The sequence below is a fragment of the Canis aureus genome, chromosome 9, assembly GCF_053574225.1.
Source record: "Canis aureus isolate CA01 chromosome 9, VMU_Caureus_v.1.0, whole genome shotgun sequence".
NCBI classification, from domain to species: domain Eukaryota; kingdom Metazoa; phylum Chordata; class Mammalia; order Carnivora; family Canidae; genus Canis; species Canis aureus.
Window position 1 is genome coordinate 13,770,231 of NC_135619.1, and position 18,653 is coordinate 13,788,883.

The window sequence follows — 18,653 nt, forward strand, 5'->3', positions numbered from 1 at the left end:
GCCCCACGCCCCACGCCCCACGCCCCACGCCCCACGCCGTAGCCGCGGCCGCCTGCCCGGGCCGAGCCGCCCCGCTCCCCGCGCTCCCCCCGCTCCCCCCGCAGCTCCCTCCGCCCCGCGCGGCCGCGCTTCTCGCCGCCCTCCTCGCGCATGTGCGTCGCGGGAGGAAAGCACCTCCTGGGGGGCCCGGGAGGCGAGCCGCCCGCACTTCACCGCAAGGAAAACCTTTCACCACAACCCTGGACAGCAATCTTTTCGAGCATTATCTCCATCGCACTGATGAGAGAACTGAGGCTACAAAAGCGTAAATTCAGGCCCGGTGGCGTCCTGGTAAGCAGCTCCGCTGAGAGTGTGCCTTTGGCTTCTCCCTGTGGGTCGTGGTTATGCCCTTACAACGCTTTGTGTTTCACATGCTTTGAAAATAAAATATGCCTGCTTGTAAGTCACTCACTTGGAGAATTTTAGGACGTAGTTAATCGGTAATGTGACTTTTTTTTTTTTAATAAAAAACGAATCCCTTGGTTTGTGAGATAAGTAAACCCATACCTCAGGCACTTTCACTGCACTCTCCCCTTTTGATAACAAAAATATTACATAATAGTATTTGAATGGTGCTCCTTTAAGCAATTTGCATATGCTTCAAGAACCAGTATTTTGGAAATTACAGATTTGCACTTCAAATACATATACACGCACAGGTCCCACTGTCACAAGTAATGATCCCTAGGACTCCTGTTAACAGTTCAAATCAAGAGAAAGGGGTACAGGACTCCACTGTCTTGTCACGACTACAACACATGAGAATAACTGTTTGGGAGCTATGACCGTGATGTGGAGATGCCAATGAAATATTCAAGGAGGAGGCCTTTCTGGACTTTGAAGAATGGGTGTAATATGGACAGTGGAGGGGGGCGGAGTACAAGCAAAGCCTGATCTCTTCTGACAAAGGAAAGAGGAACTGTGTGCCCCAAGCAAAGAATAAGCATTAAGCAATGAAGGGGAGAGAAGGGGAGGACTAAATTAAGCAGGGCCCTGAATGCCAGCTGCAGAATTTAGGCTTAGATAAGTAACGGGTTTTGGATTAGAACACTGACTAGAAAAATCAGTCTTAGAAAGATTGACAGAATGGCTAAAAGGAGCTACCAAGACAAGAAAATTAGCTGGGAGAGTGCTGAAATCCTCCAGTGGGGAGAGGGGGAGGAAGGGCCTCCTTATTGACAGTAAGAATGGAGAAAAGCTAAATCTAACAATTATTTTTCAAAAAGATATATCAAGAATTTAAATATTAACTTCAGAGGTTCCTGGGTGGCTCAGTGGCTGAGCGTCTGCCTTCTAGCTCAGGTCCTGATCCCAGGGCCCTGGGATTGAGCCCGCAGACAGCCAGCTTCTTCCTCTGCCTATGTCTCTGCATGTTTGTGTTTCTCATGAATAAATAAATAAAATCTTTTTTGAATAAATTAATTAAAAATAAATTAATAATAAATAAAAAACTGTTTTTTGTTTTTGTTTTTTTTTACCTGCAGAGGACTTGGAAGCTAGGAAAATGATTATGCTATTAACAGAAAGCAGAAAAGTTAGAAGAGACTATGCTAATTTTTTTAAGGTTTATTTTCCTTTCTTCTATCACCATCTTTATTTGCATCACCTATCACGTACCCCAAAATGAATGACTGTAGTATGCTTTAAAGAAACCTTATCCAAAAAGTGCTATGACTTTTATTGCAGGTTATTATATTATTTTAAATTCAAATATGAAATCCCAGAACAAGAGTACTAAAGTAGAATAATAAAGCCCTGATGAAAACAGAACATCTTCTGAAGGCAAATGACCAATCCTGAATATATGTCCCAAGAAACTGGGATATGTTTACATGTTAATACTTCATCTTGATGTCAAAATATAAGAATAATGGCCATTGGGGGGCGCCTGGGTGGCTTAGATGGTTAAGTGCCTGCCTTCAGCTCAGGTTGTGATTTCCCGGTCCTAGAATCAAGCTTTGCATTGGAGATCCCTCTAGACAAGGAATCTGCTTGAGGATCCTCTCTCCCTCTCTCCCTCTCTCCCTCTCTCCCTCTCTCCCTTTGCCCCTCCCCTGGCTCATGCTCACTCTCTCTCTCTCTCTCAAATAAATAAATAAATCTTTTTAAAAAAATGGCCATTGGGAAATGCTATGTACCAGACGTGGTATAAGGCACAGTGAGCTACAGACCTCATCTTCAATAAGCTATATAAAGTCTAAGAGAAAGCAGATGTGAACACACTTCCCTTGTCTTCTTCCATGACAATACTTATCATGTAATATTGTCAAGTATACTGAGAACATCAAGGAGGTAATGACATGTCAGAAGACTTCAAAAATGATGTGTGAACTAGATCTCAAATGATCAGTTGGAGCTGGCCAGACATTAGGAAGACCATGTAGAGAGGCACAGAATTGTGAAGAGGGCTCCTCTTGGGGAAGCAGAGGGAAGAGATCACCTTTTGGGCATAGGCCCCAGTTTTATGAAGTATCTTCAATATACACAGTTAACTGGGATTGATTCACAGGTTCAGAAAGGAAGAGATCATTCAAATTTACACTCTTATCCCACTGACTGACATTACTATGAATTTTTAAAATAAACCCTATTATCTTATAAATAACACAATTACATGGCATTACGTTTTTTTATGTATTAAAAGCATCATTAAAAAAAGCATCATTAGATGTAAACATTTCAAATATGCTACAAAAAATGTCTGGGCATTTCTTCAACTTTTAACTGGAAATGGGACTATCCCTAGCTTCTCTCAACTTCTGATAAGCTATAACTATGAAAGATTGTGACCATTTGGGAACAACAGGAAATGAAATTTGGCTAGAACCTAGGGTAGAGTTAGTAGCTGGAAGAGAACATTGAAGTTAATTGGAATTCGTTTTCTAGAGGTCTTTAAACACCATGTTCAGGAGTCTGAAGTTTGTCCTTTGGGCAATGGGGAGCCTTTGGACATTTTAAACAAAGGAGCACTATGATATAATGCAAGTTTTTGGATTATTAGCCATCTTCAAGTTAAAAGTGATTTCCATAAGGGTGCCTGGCTGGCTTGGTCAGTAGAGCATGTGACTTTTAATATTAGGGTTGTGAGTTCAAGCCCCACGTTGAGCTTACTTTAAAAAAATTTTTATAGACAAACAGGAAAAAAAACCATAAAATTGATTTCTGTAAAGCTTTACAGTTGGCAAAAGACTTTCACAAAAATTATTTAATCCTGTATTATTTAATATATATGAAAAATGATCTAACAATATCAGCATAAGCATTATCTTTATTTTACATAGGAGAAAAAGCTCAGAGAAGTTAAGTGACTTGCTTCCCGTCTCACAGCTAGTAAATGACAGGTCTAGTTCTCAAACCCAGGCTTTCAACTCTTTGGCTCTTAGAATCCGAAAGAATAATCAAGATAACCTGGGGTGCCTGACTAGCTCACTCAGGGGAGTATGCAACTCTTGATCTCAGGGTTGTGAGTTCAAAGCCCCACACTGGATATAGTGATTACTTAAATAAATAAACTCAAAAAAAAAAAAAAAAAAGATAACCCATTTTTACCTTCCTTCATGCTGAAAACAAAAACAAAAAAGCAATATAGCCATCTGTGCCATCCCTGACTTGCTTTCTGGATTCTTCTATAATATTTCCAGTGTTGGGAAATTACTACTTCATGAGGCAATGCATTTTACTTTCATCTACCTGCTTCAATTACTAAAAGGTAGTATGGTGAAAAGATTATACACATGAGAGTTGGCCGAGCAATGTATGAAAACCAGTTCCCATTTTCCTAGCTTGGTGAACTTGGCAAATTATTTAATCCTTCCAGACCTCCGTTTCTTCATATGTAAAATTAGGATAAACACAGTAGTAATCAGAGGGATGTTAGAAGAATTGAAGGAGATTATGCATGCAAAGAACCTAGGCCAGTAGTTCCCAACCCCAGCTGCACATTAGATTCACATGGGGAAATTTTTTTTAATAGGCTATTTTTTTACAGCTGTTTTAGGTACAGCAAAATTGAGCAGAAAGTACAGAAACATATTTGAAATGTTTACATTTAAGGATGCTTTGTTTATATTTCCCTATATCCCTTGCACATGCACAACCTTCCTCACTATCAAAATCCCCCACCAAAAAATCAAAAACAAAGAAAAACAAAAACAAAATCCCCCACCAGAGTTGCAATCAGTGAATCTGCATTGACACATCACTATCACTCAAAATCCGTGGCTTACATTAGGATTCACTCTTGGGGGCAGCCCGGGTGGCTCAGCAGTTTAGCGCCGCCTTCAGCCCAGGGTGTGATCCCGGAGACCCCGGATCAAGTCCCATGTCAGGCTCCCTGCATGGAGCCTGCTTCTCCCTCTGGCTGTGTCTCTCTCTCTCTCTCTCTCTCTCTCTCTCTCTCTCTCGTCTCTCATGAATAAATAAATTTATTAAAAAAAAAAAAGAAACCTTTGGGGAAAAAAGAAGGATTCACTCTTGGTGTTGTACATTCTGTAGGTTTTGGCAAATGAAATGTATCATGACACATTTTCATCATTATGATATCATACAGAATAGTTTCATTGCCCTAAAAATCACCTATGTTCCATCTATTCAGCCCTCCCTCCCCGGTATCCCTGGCAACCATAAATCTTATTTACCGTGTCTATAGTTTTGCCTTTTCCAGAATGTAATATAGTTAGAATCAGATAGTATGTAGCCTTTTTGGCTTCTTTCACTTAGTAATATGCATTTAAGTTTCTTCCATGTCTTCTCATGATTTAATAGCTCATTTGTTTTAGGACTGAATAACAGTCTGTTGTCAGGATGTACCACAGGTTATTAACCCATCCACCTACTGAATATCTTGGATGCTTCCAAATTTTGGCAATAGGAGTAAAGCTGCTATAAACAACCATGTATAGTTTTTTTTCTCTTTCTTTATGTGCAGGTTTTTATGTGGACATAAACTTTAAACTCATTTGGATAAATATCAAGGAACATGATTGCTGGATCATATGGTAAGAATATATTTAGTTGGGTTTTTGTGGGTTTTTTAAAAAGATTTTATTTAGGGGCACCTGAGTGGCTTAGTCAGTTAAGTGTCTGCTTTTGGATTAGGTCATAATCTCTGGCTGGAGATCCTAGGATGGAGCCCCACATTGGGCTCCCTGCTCAGCGGAGAGCCTGCTTCTCCTTCTCCCTCTGCCACTTCCCCACCACGGCCATTTGTGCGCTCTCTCACTCTCTCTCTCTCTCTCAAGTAAATAAAATATATTTTTTTTAGTTTTTATTTATTTGAGAGAGAGAGCACAAGCATGAACTGGGGAGGGGCAGTGTGAGAGGAAGAGGGACAAGCTGACTCCCCAGCATATGGAGCCCAACTTGGGGCCAATACCAGGACCCCAAAATCATGACCTGAGCTGAAGTCAGATGCTTAACTAATTGGGCCACCCAGGTGTTCCACAATATGTTTAGTTTTATAAATGCCAAACCGTCTTCCAAAGTAGCTGTACTGTTTTCCATAAGTAATGAATGCGAGAGGATCCCTGGGTGGCGCAGCGGTTTGGCGCCTGCCTTTGGCCCAGGGCGCGATCCTGGAGACCCGGGATCGAATCTCACATCGGGCTCCCGGTGCATGGAGCCTGCTTCTCCCTCTGCCTGTGTCTCTGCCTCTCTCTCTCTCTCTCTCTGTGTGACTATCATAAATAAATAAAAATTAAAAAAATAAATAAACCCACTGTTAAAAAAAAAAAAAGTAATGAATGCGAGTTCCTATTGCTCCACTTTCTCAGCAGCATTTGGTCTTGTTATTGTTTTGGATTTTGTCCACTAATAGGTGTATAGTGGTATCATATTGTTGTTTTAATTTGCAACTCCCTAATGACATATTATATTGGACCTCTTTTCATATACTTATTTACCATGTGTATATCTTTTCTTTTTAAGATTTTATTTATTTATTCATGAGAGACACACACAGAGAGAGAGGCAGAGACACAGGCAGAGGGAGAAGCAGGCTCTGTGCAGAGACAGCCTGATGTGGGACTCGATCCCAGGACTCCAGGATCATGCCCTGAGCTAAAGGCAGGCGCTAAACCACCGAGCCACCCAGGGATCCCCACCATGTGTATATCTTCTTTGATGAGGTATCTGTTTGGATTTGTTGCCCATTTTTAAATTAGATTATTCATTTATTTATTGTTGAATTTTAAAAGTTCTTTTTTAAGTAGATTCCACACCCAGCTTGAAGAACTCTTTGTTTATTGTCATAATAGTTTTTATCAGATGTGTTCTTGTAAATTTTTCTTCACCTGGGGAGCTTTTAAAATGTCAGATGCCAGGGTGCTTGGGTGGCACAATCAGTTAGGCAACTGTCTCTTGGTTTCAGCTTCATGGTCTCAGGCTTGTGGGATCAAGCTCTGAGTCGGGCTCTGCACTTAGCAAGAAGTATGCTTGGGATTGTGTCTCTCTCTGTCCTTCTGCCCCTCCTGTTCATTCCTATTTCTGTTCTCTCTCTCTCTCTTTCTCAGATAATAAATAAATCTTTAAAATGTCAGATGCCTACACCACATCTCAGACCACTTTGTCAGAATCACTAAAGGTAAGATCCAACCATCAGTAATTTTTAAAGTGTTCTAAGAGACTCTAATGTATAGCCATTGGCCTAAGTCAATACAATAATAATATTTAAGTATAATTATTGGAATACTTGTTTTATTACTGCAGATAGATTTTATTGCCACTTACCGTGTCCTAACACTATTCTAAATATATTACAAGTATTACTTCACTATGAGTATTGACTACTTTGACTTATGATCTGTGTGACCTTGGTCTTTCTGAGCTTTGTTTTACTAATCTGTAAGACTAAGATAATAATAGAAACTAAAGCCCTCAATGAATAATTATAGTAAACAAGATAATGCATATAAAACCATATCATATATTAAATACTCAAAAATGTCAGCTGTTAATATTATTGTACTATTAGTTCTGCTGTCTAGTGTGGCATGCTAGGTCTGCTTCCTCTTCCATAGGACAGGTCATGAAACAGTCAAAGACAACAGTCATGTTCCCATGGCCTCTCTTCTCCAGGCAAAACAAGTCCAGTCCTTTCAACTGTTTTACGCTCCTTGGGCATGTTCCAGCTTCTCCATGTTCACTAACTGAAACAGTGCTTCCAATGAGGTCAGACCAGAACAGAGGAGTGGAGACTTTTTTACATTGAGTTAGGAGGGTGGTAATCACATCACTCTTTTGGCTCACACAGAGTTTGCAATAAACTAAAGTTTTAATGTCCTGCTCCCTGAACATCCAAGGCAGTTTTCCTTCAAATTTTTAATATGATATTTTGGTCTTTAATATTTAAACTATTGAAAGTATTTTTTCATTCTCAGTGTTGCATTCTGTGGCAATCTCCTTGAATCTTCATCAGATGCTACAATGTACCTTCCATACCCTCAGACTCTTTATAAGAAATCAGTTAAAGGTATTCAACAGGACATGGCCATAATGAAGGCTTTGGCATATTACAAACCTTTCACCAAGCAGTTATTTATCCATTAAGTAACATTCTCTGGGTATAGTTGTTCAGGCAACTAGGACTTTACCTCGTGACTTTACCTAACAACATTATCACCTGACCCACTTATCTCTTTCATGGCAGTAAGAACTTTAATATACTTTAATTTTTAAAATGGCAATATTAAGAAAATTAAAAATCAAAATTGAATTTTGTAGTACAGAATGAACACATTTGTATGTAAGATTTTTTTTACCTTTTTTGTAAAGATTTTTATTTATTTATTTGAGAGAGAGAGCACATGTGCACAAGACGGGGGAAGGAGCAGAGGGATAAGCAGACTTTCTGCTGAACAGGGAGCCCAGCATGGGATTCCTGGGCCTCCATCCCAGGACTCAGATCATAATCTGAGCTGAAGGCAGACGCTTAACTGAGAGCCCTGTATCTAAGATTTTAAAGGAAATCTTATCAAATGGCTTCTTGAAATTCATTTCAACTATGGCATCCCAATACTAATATTTGGGGAAGTTAAGCATCTGCCTTTAGCTTAGGGCTTAGGGCATGATCCTGCAGTCACAGGATCGAGTCCCATATTGGGCATCCTGCATGGAGCCTGCTTCTCCCTCTGCCTGTGTCTCTGCCTCTCTCTGAGTCTCTCGTGAATAAATAAATAAAATCTTTTTTAAAAAAATAAAAATTAAAAGGAAGTCTTATTTTATTTGCAACTTTATGTCTAATTTTATCTCAAAATTAAAAGTTAAAGAACACAGTAAGTTTAACTTGAGATAACAAATTCTTAGTAATGCTGTCTTCTAGGAACCACTCTTCCAAAGATTTCAAAAATAATGTATTTAAAAATACATTATAGAATTTTGACAATTTATTACAAGATTCACTGTATCCAATATATATCCCTTGGTAATGAAGACAAAAACCAAATTATAGGTGTAAAAGCTGTGTGTTTTATATTCCTAGATAGCTGTTCTTGCTCCAAGATTAAAAAACTCTTCTATAATTTGCTGTTGGTAAAATCCTATATCCTTCATCTTGAGGAAAATTATTCTAGTGGATAGTTTATTCTTCTTTAACATACTTGAGTGCATAATAGTTGCTTTATAGGTTTAGAGAAAAAGTATGATCTGCTTTACAAAAATTCATTCAATAAAAAACTTTCAGGCTGCCTGAGTGGCTCAAGGTTGGTTAAGCATCTGCCTTCAGCTCAGACCATAATCTCAGGGTCCTGGGATTGAGCCTCGCACTGGGTTACCTGATCAGCAGAGAGCCTGCTCCTCCCTCTCCCTCTGCTATTCCCCCTGCTTGTACTCTCTCTCTCTGTCAAATAAATAAATAAAAATGTTTTTAAAAAACCAAATTTCCAAGAACCTAACTTTTGTAAGGAATTATATGCTCTAATTACAGATTTCAAAATGTGTATTGGGGAAAACCTTACATAATAAATTGTATATATTTGAAGTTTCTCTTTATGGATATTTGCCATTAAGGAATTATTATTCATTGTTTTTATGTTATCTATTATAATGGTATAAGGTTATATTTTCTTTAAAAGAGTCATTATGGGCAGCCCGGGTGGCTCAGCGGTTTGGCGCCGCCTTCGGCTCGGGGCCTGATCCTGGAGACCTGGGATCAAGTCCCACATTGGGCTCCCTGCATGGAGCCTGCTTCTCCCTCTGTATGTGTCTCTGCTGTGCTCTCTCTCTGTCTCTCATTAATAAATTTAAAAAAAAATTTTTTTTAAATAATAATTTGGGAGTATCTGAGTGATTCAGTTAAGCATCCAACTCTTGATTTCAATTCAGGTCATGATCTCAGGGTCATGGGATTGAGCCCCACGTTGGGCTCCAGGCTGGGTGTATAACCTGCTTGAGATTCTCTCTTTCTCCCTCTCGTTCTGCCTCTCCCCCAAAATAAATAAATCAATCTTAGAAAAAGAATCTATTTCTTTGTTTCTCTTTTCTTTGCTCGTTTGTTTTGTTTCTTATATTCCACCTGAGTGAAATCATACGGTGTTTGTCTTTCTTTGATGTTTTTCACTTACCATTGTTATACTCTCTAATTCCATCCATGCTGTTGCAAATGGCAAGATTTCATCCTTTTATATGACTGAATAATATCCATTGAATATGTATACCACATCTTTATCCATTTATTTAATGATGGACACTTGAGCTGCTTACATAATTTACATAATTGTAAATAATGCTGCAATAAATATAGGGGTGCATGTATCCTTTTGAATTAGTGTTTTTGTATTCATTGGGTAAATACCCAGTAGTGTGATTACTGGATTGTAAGATTGTCCTATTTTTAATTTTTTGAGGAACCTCCATACTGTTTTCCACAGTGGCTGTACTAGTTTGCATGCCCACCAACAGTGTAAGAGGGTTCCTTTTACTCCACGTTCTTTTTTTAAAAAATATTTTATTTATTTATTTGAGAGAGACAGAGAGGGCACAAGTGGGGTGGGAGGGGCAGAGGGAGAGGGATAAGCAGACTTCCTGCTGAGCAGGAAGCCCAGTGCAGGGCTCAATCCCAGGACCCTGAGATCATGACCGGAGCAAAAGGCAGAGGCTTAACCAATTAAACCACTTAGTACTCCCTTTTCCTCGACATTCTTGATAAGACTTGTTGTTTCTTGTTTTTTATTTTTGCCATTCTGACAGGTGTGAGGTGATATCTCACCGTAATTGATTTGCTTTCCCTGATTGATGAGTGACGTTGAGCATCTTTTTTTTTTTTTTAAAATTTTGTTTATTTATTCATGATAGACAGAGAGAGAGAGAGACAGAGACACAGGCTCAGGGAGAAGCAGGCTCCATGCACCGGGAGCCCGATGTGGGACTCGATCCCGGGTCTCCAGGACTGCGCCCTGGGCCAAAGGCAGGCGCCAAACCGCGGCGCCACCCAGGGATCCCTGAGCATCTTTTCATGTCTATTGGCCATCTGGATGTCTTTTCAAGATATGTCTGTTCATACCTTCTGCCTGTTTTTTAATTGGATTATTTGTAGTTTTAGCATTGAGCTACCTAAGTTCTTTATATATTTTGGATACTAACCCTTTATTGGATGTCATTTGCAAATATCTTTTCCCTTAAGTAGATTGTCTTTTAATTTAGCTGATTATTTCCTTTGCTGTGCAGAAGCTTTTTATTTTGATGTAATCCCAATAGTTTATTTTAGCTTTTATTTCCCTTGCCTCAGGAGACATATCTAGAAAAATGTTAGTATGGCCAATGTCAGAGAAATTCATGCCTGTATTCTCTTCTAGGATTTTTATGGTTTCAGGTCTCACACTTAGGTCTCTAATTCATTTTGGTTTTTTTTTTTTAAGATTTTATTTATTTATTCATGAGAGACACAGAAAGAGAGAGGCAGAGATATAGGCAGAGGGAGAAGCACACTCCAGGCAGGGAGCCCAATGTGGGACTTGATCCTGGGACTCCAGGATCATGCCCTGAGCTAAAGGCAGACGCTTAAACGCTGAGCCACCCAGGCATCCCATAAACACTGAGCCCCCCAGGCATCCCATTTGGTGGGGGGGGGGGGGCTTATATTTGTGTATGGTGTAAAAAAGTCATGGGGTTTCATCCTTTTGCATGTAGATGTCCAGTTTTCCCAGCATCATTTGTTGAAGACACCATCTTTCCCATTGCAAATTCTTGCCTCTTTTGTCAAAGATTAAGTGACCGGATAATCATGGTTTTGTTTCTGGTTTTTCTATCCTGTTATATTGATCTTTGTGTCTATTTCTGTGCTAGTATTAATGAAAGATAGTTGGAAGAAAGGCTGGCAGGGATAAGGGGCCCCTAGCCCTAAGAGGAAACCACCCTTATTGTTAATATTAATGTTTTCCGTGGCTGCTTTCCTTCAGCCATGAGGATTGTGATGAAAGAATTTTATATCACCGGAGAAGGAGACCTCCATCCTTTCCCACGTGATAGGTAGATGACAAAAACTTAATTGGGTGATAGGCTCATAGAGGGTTAATCAGATTACAATAGCCCACTAACAAACCCATAGAAAGCCCTAGACTTAGAAACTTTAGTGGCGGGGATCCCTGGGTGGCTCAGCGGTTTAGAGCCTGCCTTCGGCCTGGGGTGTGATCCTGGAGTCCCAGGATCAAGTCCTGCGTCCAGCTCCCGGCATGGAGCCTGCTTCTCCCTCTGCCTGTGTCTCTGCCTCTCTCTTTCTCTCTCTCTCTCTATATATATATAATAAATAAATAAGTAAATCTTAAAAAAAAAAAGTCAGCCACTTAACCAACTGAGCCACGTTGGTGCCCCACAAATTATGATCATATTATTAAACACTATAAAGTTAGTATGACATTAAACAAGTCTTAAGCCTTTTTCTTGGACTTCTTACATTACCAAAATCCAAAATTCATCTACCTATCACTATCCAAACTCTTGTGTGATTGACAGTTTTTTTTTATCCCTTTTATCAGCTAACTAAAGAATCTTAGGGCTAGACTTTAATTACCCAAGCCAGGAATACTAGCTGGTTTTCTTCAGCCCTGAGGATTAAAATTCTACTCTCAGAGATCAGTGTGTCTATGATACCAGAGTTAAAGAGGTGAGTAGTTATTCAAGTGAAGCTGCTTTGGAGAAAAATCCATCTAGGTGGTTCAAAACCAGTATTATCTTATACTTTCCCGGAGGTCATTTGCCATAAGTATCTGAATCCTTGTTTAGAAGACCTAACAAGGGGGGATCCCTGGGTGGCGCAGCGGTTTGGTGCCTGCCTTTGGCCCAGGGCGCAATCCTGGAGACCAGGGATCGAATCCCACGTCAGGTTCCCCGTGCATGGAGCCTGCTTCTCCCTCTGCCTCTGTCTCTGCCTCTCTGTCTCTCTCTGTGCGACTACCATAAATAAATAAAAAAATTAAAAAAAAAGAAGACCTAACAAGGTAAATTAGAATTTAATATAAACTTGGAACCCAAAAAAAAATAAAATAAAATAAAATAAAAATAAACTTGGAGCCCATGGAATATTGTTTGACTTACTAAGCAAATGCCAAGGCTTGAGAGCCCCTGCAGACTATATATATATGTATTATTAATGTGGGAATGTGGATATGCTGACAGAGATTAAAGCAGTGAGTTTCTTGACCAAGGAAATTAACCACCAAGTTTTCAAGGAAATGATATCTATACTAGTATTTCTTTGACAATCATCATGACTGTATGATTTCAAGGTTTTTTATTATTCAGTTTCTTTAGGTTTATATTTTTTCTGACGTGTATATCATATATTTTTATATATGCATATATATACATATTTATGACTGATTCTGGAACATTTTCATCACCCTAAAAAGGAAACCCCATACCCATTAGCAGTTATTAGTATTACATTCTCTCCAAGACCTAGTACCTGGAAACCATTAATCTACTTTGTATCTCTACAGATTTGCCTACTCCGGATACTTCATGTAGATAGTATCATACAATATGTGTCCTTTTATTTTTTTTATTTTTTTTTAATTTTTATTTATTTATGATAGTCACAGAGAGAGAGAGCGAGAGAGAGAGGCAGAGGGAGAAGCAGGCTCCATGCACCGGGAGCCCGACGTGGGATTCGATCCCGGGTCTCCAGGATCGTGCCCTGGGCCAAAGGCAGGTGCTAAACCGCTGCGCCACCCAGGGATCCCTATGTGTCCTTTTATTTTATTTTTTTTTTAATTTTTTTTATTTATTTATGATAGTCACAGAGAGAGAGAGAGAGAGAAAGGCAGAGACACAGGCAGAGGGAGAAGCAGGCTCCATGCACCGGGAGCCCGATGTGGGACTCGATCCCGGGTCTCCAGGATCGTGCCCTGGGCCAAAGGCAGGTGCCAAACTGCTGCGCCACCCAGGGATCCCCCTTATGTGTCCTTTTATATCTGGTTTCTGCCATTCAGCATTAGGCATTCAGGGTTCATCCATATAGCATGTATCACAACTTTCATTCCTTTTTATGGCTGAGTAATAATCCATTGCATGAATATAACACATTTTCTTATTCTACCCATCAGTTCATGAACATTTGGCTATTATAAATAATGCTGCTATGAATATTCATGTACAATACCTTGGGTATATAGACATGTTTTCAATTCTCTTGGGTAATATACTTAGGAATGGAACTGTTAAGCTATATTGTTTAGCTTTGAGAAGAACTCTCAAATGTTTTCCAAAGCAGTAGTACATTTTACATCCCCACCAACTGTGTATGAGGATTCTACACCTGTTATTTGTCTTTTTTTTTTTTTTTTTTACTAATAGTTGTGAAGTAGTATTACATTTTGATTTGATTTTGATTTGTTTGTTAACTAATGATGTTTGATGTTGGGCTTCTTTTTCTTTCTTTTCTTTCTTTCTTTCATTTTTTTTTTTTTTTTTTGAATGTTGTTGTGTTGGTGGGGTCCATAGCTGGCCAAGAAAGAATTCTTGAGACATCTTCATTCCAAAATGGTGGGTTTTTTAAAGCACAAGGACAGGACCTATGGACAGAAGAGCTGCTGTTGCTGCTGCCTGCTGCTCCCTGCTGCCTCGGGATTGTGAGGAGCAATTGATCATATACCTTGGGGTTGGAAGAAGTAAAAATAAGGGAAGTTCCGAAAGGACTTTCGTATGTTAAAGAAGACTCAGGATACTGGAGGAATGTTATAATCTGCCTATTACAAGTATTTGTCAATGGGCTGCAGGTTATGAGGAGATTTAATTTTATCTACATTTCCTTCTGCCTGTTTCCTACATCAATGTTGAGCACCTTTAGTGTGTTTATTGGCTGTTCATATATCTCCTTGATAAGGAGAAATGAAGAAATGTCTATCAAAATCCCTTACCCTTACCCATTTTTAAATTGGGTTATTTTTTCATTGCCGAGTTGTAAGAGTTCTTTGTATATTCTGGATGAAAGTTCCTTGTCAGATAAATAATTTGCAAATATTTTCTCCCCATTCCATGGGTTGCTCTTTCAATTTCTTAATGGTGTCCTTTAAAGCACAAAATTTTAAAATTTTTGTGAAGTCCGATTTATTTTTTATTTTGTCACAGGTAGTTTCAGTACCTAATAAACCATTATCTAATCCAGGATCATGGAGATTTACACTTACGGTTTCATCTAAGAGTTTGTTTAAGCTCTTACATTAAGGTTTATGATCCACTTTAAGTTCATTTTCATATATATTGTGAACTACAAATCAAACTTTTGTTTTCTCTTTTTGGTACAGGGATATCCAGTTGTCTCAGCATCATTTTTGTAAAGACTGTTCTTTTCCCATAAATTTGTTGGCACCCTTGTTGAAAATCAACTGACCATAAAAATAAAGTTTATCTGGACTGTCAATTCTGTTTCATTGATCTCAATTCCTATCCTTATTCCAATACTACCCTCGCTTGATTACTGTAGCTTTGTAGTATGTTTTGAAATCAGGAAGTGTGAGTCCTCCAACTTTGTTCTTTTTCAAGATCATTTTAGCTATTCTAGATTCCTTGCATTTCTATATGAATTTAAGATCACCTTGTCAGTTGCAAAAGCAAACAAAAAACAACAACGAAACCAGCTCTGATTTTGATAGGGATTGCATTGAGTGTTTACATCAATTTGGCCTGTATTGCCATTTTAATAATAAGTCTCCCAATTTATAAGCATGGGATGTCTTTCAATTTATTTACTTTTTCTTAATGTATCAATGATATTTTATAGCTTTCAGTATATAAGTTTTGTGCTTTTTTTGTTAAATCATGGAGACTTTCCTTGTGTACATGAGAAGAATGTGCATTCTGCTTTTGTTGAATGTCTAGTAGGTCTAATTGGTTTATAATAGTGTTCAAGCCTTTGTTTCTTTGCTAAGGAATCTGTCTGGTTGCTGTAGCTATTCTTGAAAGTAGAATAATGAAGTCTTTATTATGGTTGAATTGCCTATTTCTCCATTATTACTTTTTACTTCAGGGCTCTATTTTTAGGTGCATATGTATTTATAGTTATTATATCTTCATGATAGAGTAACCCTATTATCATTATAATGTATCCTTTTCTGGCTCTTAGTAACAATTTTTGTCTTAAAATCTATTTTCTCATATTAGTATAACCACTCTAGCTCCCTTTGGGGGTCTGTTTGTATATTTTCCCATTCTTTTCCTCTCAGGTTATTTGTGGCTTTGAATCCACGGTCCGTCTTTTGTAGAGAGCATACAGCTGGATCATTTTTTTCACCCATTCTGCACATCTCTGCCTTTTGATTGGAGCAGTTAGTCCATTTATAATTAATGTAATCATCAATAACATAGTTTTTACATTTGCCATTTATTTTCTGTCTTAGGTCTGTTTTGTTCCTCTATTTCTCCATTATTGCTTTCTTTTATGCTACTTATTTTCTGGCATACTGTTTTAACTCCTTTGTTGTTTCTTTTACTAAATGTTTTTGGTAAAAAAACGTTCATTTACTAAAATGTTTTTGAGGTCTTTATTATTTAAATTTAATTAATTAACATATAATGTATTATTATTAGTTTCAGAGGTAGAGTTCAGTGACTCATCAGTCTTATATAAACCCAGTGCTTACTACATCATGTGCCCTCCTTAATGTCCATCACACTATTACCCCATGCCCTGACCCCCTTCCCTTTCTGCAACCCTCAGTTTGATTCCTATGTTAAGAATCTCTTATGGTTTGTCTCCCTCTGATTTTGTCTTGGTTTAGTTTTCCCTCTTCCCCTATGATCCTGTTTAGTTTCTTAAATAACACATACAAATAAGATCATAGATAATTGTCTTTATCTGATTGACTTATTTTACTTAGCATAATACTCTTTAGTTTCATTCATGTCATTGCAAATGGCAAGATTTCATTTTTTGATGGCTGAGTAATATTCCACTGTGTGTGTATGTGTGTGTAGCACAATTTCTTTATCCATTCATCTGTTGATGGACATCTGGGCTCTTTCCATAGTTTAGCTATTGTGAATATTGCTGCTATAAACGTTGGGGTACATGTGCCCCTTTGAATCAGATAGCATCTGGCAGTATTTGGTAATTTAAAATGTATCCACTCTTGGGGTACCTTTCTGGCTCAGTCAGTAGAGCATGAGACTCTTGATCTCAGGGTTATGAGTTCAAGTGCTCGCTTCGGCAGCACATACACTAAAAACAAGGGTTATGAGTTCAAGGACCACATTGAGCATACAACCTACTTAAAAAAATAAATAAATAAATAGGGACATCTGGGGGGCTCAGTCAGTAAAGTGTCTGCCTTAAGTTAAGGTTGTAATCTCAGAGTCCTGGTAATCAAGCCCTGCATCAGGCTCTCTGCTCAGCAGGGAGTCTGCTCCCACTCTCCCTCTGTGCTCTCTCTGTCAAATAAATAATAAAATCTTTTATATATAAATAAATAAATAAATAAATAAATAAATAATATGTATCCACTCTCCCACTATGGGTCCTACCACAGATGAGAGAAATTCTCTTGTAATTCTAGTCTAGCAGCTGATATCTAGAAAAAAGGCCAAAACCTTTACAAAATTATACACTAATATTCTAACAATGGAAAGACAATGACTGGGATCCCTGGGTGGCGCAGGGGTTTGGCACCTGCCTTTGGCCCAGGGCGCGATCCTGGAGACCCGGGATCGAATCCCATGTCGGGCTCCCGGTGCATGGAGCCTGCTTCTCCCTCTGCTTATGTCTCTGCCTCTCTCTCTCTCTCTCTCTCTCTCTCTCTGTGACTATTATAAATAAAAAATAAAAAATTTAAAAAAAGAAAGACAATGACTGAGAATAAATAAAAATTTATAAAAGCTGCCTCAGATGTCCTATTGATATTTGCAATATGTTTTTTTTTTTTTTTTTTTTTTAATCTTCAGGGATTCCTGGGTGGCTCAGTCAGTTGAGCATCTGACTCTTGTTTTTGGCTCAGGTCATGATCTCATGGGCTGTGGGATTGAACACGCTGGAGATTCTCTCCCTCTGCCCTTCCCCCCACTCTTGCTAGCTCTTTCTCTCTAAAATAAATAAATAAACCTCTAAAAATAAATTTTAAAAAACCATAAAAAATTCTTCAACTTGCGGGTTGCCTTCTAGTTGTATTTCCATGAAGAAAATATAACTAAAAAAATGATTTCATGAATACCTCCACAATATCATAAATACCCATTCCTCAAGTAAACTTATTTTTAAAATCTGGTCCTAAGTGCAGCTGGGTGACTCAGTTAAGCATCTGCCTTCAGCTCAGGTCACAACCTCAGGGTCTTGGGATAGAGCCCTGCATTAGGCGCCCTGCTTGGTGGGAAGTCTGCTTCTCTCTCTCCCTCTGCCACTCCTCCCCTGCTCATGTTCTCTCCCTCTCTCTCTCTCTCTCTCTCATGCTCTCTGTCTCTCTCTCTCAAATAAATAAAATCTTTTAAAAAAAAATTGTGAGTCACAGCTCACAATGATTCAAAACCTTTGGGACACAGCAAAATCTGTTTTTAGAGGGAAGTTTATAGCATTACAAGTTTACGTGTAAGAAAAATCTCAAGTAAACAACCTAACCTTACACCTAAAGGAGCTAGACAAAGAACAACACCCCCCCACCACCATCAAAATCAGCAGAAGAAAGGAAATGATAAAGATTAGAGCAGAGATAAATGATATAGAAAGTAAAAAAGCAATAGAACAGATCAATAAAAATCAAGTCAAGCCTAGCATAAGGATCAGGAATACCTGAATCAGCCAGCAATTTGAAATAAGTCTGAAAAAGAAAAGAAAAAGGAATGTTGTCTTAGTCTCCTATTCCCCTGGGTGTGAGGTCTATTCTTTGTATCATTTTTTGTTTTGTTTTTAGGAAAGAAAACAATTATATTCACCTTGGAAGTGATTTTGAACAGGCCAGGTGTTAGTTTCAAAGGATAGATTTATCATCATTTATAGTATGCATTCCAATGCCTCATAAAATCTATTTTGGCCATTTTCCATAGCCCCATTAAAAAAATAATAACTGTGATAAAATGAGGTTGAAAATAATTATTCCTGTTTCCAGGTGGCCAAAAGTGGGATTCTTCATTGTAAACATTTAAGGATTGAGTTTTAGCAGAGAGAGATAAGAACAATAAGGTAATTGTTGGTGATTCAT

At 38.5% G+C, this 18,653-nt stretch overlaps 1 long non-coding RNA gene across 1 annotated transcript; it reads left to right on the top strand.

Annotated features, from left to right (window-relative positions):
• Positions 1-92: 92 nt before the first annotated feature.
• LOC144320412 (uncharacterized) lies at positions 93-14,890 on the top strand. The gene is made up of 4 exons (XR_013385951.1): positions 93-330; positions 4,967-5,036; positions 6,549-6,619; positions 13,972-14,890. It is a non-coding gene; the product is annotated as an uncharacterized LOC144320412 (long non-coding RNA).
• The last annotated feature ends 3,763 nt before the right edge of the window (positions 14,891-18,653 follow it).